We start from the raw sequence: 2,176 nt of genomic DNA, 5'->3' as shown, positions 1-2,176 counted from the left end.
AGAGAGAGAGAGAGAGAGAGAGAGAGAGAGAGAGAGAGAGAGAGAGAACACATTAAGAAAAACGCGTCTCTCTCTCTCTCTCTCCCGCGCGCTGCTCGACTAGACCATCGATTCGATTACCCAGCATGTATACGAGCCGGGCCCGGCCGCGACTCTCACCGCACCGTGCCGCCGCGCCACGCCACGCAATGGGACTAGACGCGGCGTCTGGACGTCAACCCCAACGACAGCACTACCGTGACTCACCCGGCTCTGTATGGTTTTCAGATACAAACAAGCCGAGGTGAGTGCTATGAAATTTTTAACCTGCTCGAAGTACCATTATTCCGTGGCGTAGTCGTTTATATACCGGGTGTAACTGTGCATGGGCAGCAGTGTTGCGGGATTGCATACCCGCCAGGGCTGCAGGGGCCATGGCGCCTTACGGGCAAATTGGGTGGGCGAATTGGGTGGGCAAACCCGCAATACTATAGTACATTTTCATAAGGGGGGGGCGACTGTAATTCTTTCTTTAATCCCTTCAAACGCAAATAATCAGCCAGAGAAATGGGTGTTAGTGGTAGGGGCCTTAAAAAACGCAAAGATTGGGCTCTTTCATTGGGTGAGGGCCAGTGTGGGCCGCGGTGAGCGTGAGCGGTGCGGCACATGACATGCAGTTCATCAGTCGCTCACCTCCCGTTTGCAAGCGTTTTACAGTGTGCGGTCAGTGTTTGCCCCTGTCTGTCTGTCTGTCTGTCTCTGTCTCTCTCTCTCTCTCTCTCTCCCTCTCTCTCTCTCTCTCTCTCTCTCTCTCTCTCTCCCTCTCTCTCTCTCTCTCTCTCTCTCTCTCTCTGTCTAAGAGCGGCGCGAGGCGGGCAAGGCTGCTGCAGCCGAGCTAGGTCGCTCGAGCCATTCACACGTCTCGGTTCCCACACCGCGTCCCACTCACTTCATCACGCCCGCGCAGTCGCGAAAACGTAATCCTCTAATCCAGAATACTCTGCTTTAAACTGCCGGTGGTAATGGGTATAGCTCACCGTATACGTACAGTTCGCATCGCATATTGCGAAACCCGTTCTTCGCGAGCGTTTGGCAGAGTGTGGAATACAACAACTCCTACCGTCCCGCTCATGCTGGTGGCACCACGAGACGTCGCGAAAGAAGACTTTTTTTAGGGCACGCCGGGCAGATGGGAGACACCGCTTGTCTGTTTGTACTGCTTGACTATACTTGGTTTTGCAAGGCGCCACCCAGCCAGCCCCTCCTCCCCTTCCCCCCCTTAACTGAACGGGGTGTTGACGGACCCGCCGCGCCGTGCGACCCGGGTGCTGCGACGACCATCGCAAGTTCCGTGTTCGCCTCAAGTGTGCAACATGCAGTTATGTTGGCACAACTTTGCCTGTGTGTGCATGTGTGTGACAAAAGAAGCTACACTCTCAACGCTGCGGTCGCCGGGCTTATTATTGCAAAAATGTTGGCATTCCTCTTTGATGCCCAAACTGGTGAAAGTGTTCAACTGACGTGAACAGGCAAGTGCTGGACACTATGTTGCACACTTAAAAGCGTCTGCCAGGACATTTGAATATACTATTAAGTGTTTAACAGTAAAATTGAACACTTTGAAATGTTCAACATCAGGGTTGTCCATGGAGCTTTTAGACACTTTTAACTCTTCAAATTAACTGTTAAACACTTTGAACTATTAAAATTTCACGTCAAACAAAAGTGTGCAACATAGTGTTGAGCCCTTGCAGGTCATGACCACGCCAGTTGAGCACTTAAATTATCAGTGCAGTTATCGCCTTATTTTAGAGACTGACAACTGACTCTTCAAAACAGCCAAATATTTGCCTGCTTAGAAAAAAAATTGAGACAAAATCTTAGCGAAGAAAGGGGACAACAATTGGCAGCCAATAAAAGAATGCAAACAATTGGCAATAAAAAAAAGACATACCCAATTTTGGGGCGAGGAAGGTGACCATGGCCAATGTAACCTTCGTATTCAATTCACCCCATTAACAGGGCGTCCTCACCCTCAATTTCGCACACACACTCGCGCCCGCGTGCAGCAACCTTTTATTGCCACTATTTGCCCAAGTGCAGTGCAGTTAATGGACTAAACGGCGTCGGCGGCGGTGCGACTCGCGGCTCATCGGGTGCATTGCGTATTGATTATGACGCTGCATTTCTCGTGCCG

The sequence above is a fragment of the Frankliniella occidentalis genome, unplaced genomic scaffold, assembly GCF_000697945.3.
Source record: "Frankliniella occidentalis isolate FOCC.00 unplaced genomic scaffold, Focc_3.1 Scaffold31, whole genome shotgun sequence".
NCBI lineage: Eukaryota > Metazoa > Arthropoda > Insecta > Thysanoptera > Thripidae > Frankliniella > Frankliniella occidentalis.
The sequence above is the reverse complement of the archived record's forward strand: the minus strand, read 5'-3'. Positions refer to the sequence as shown.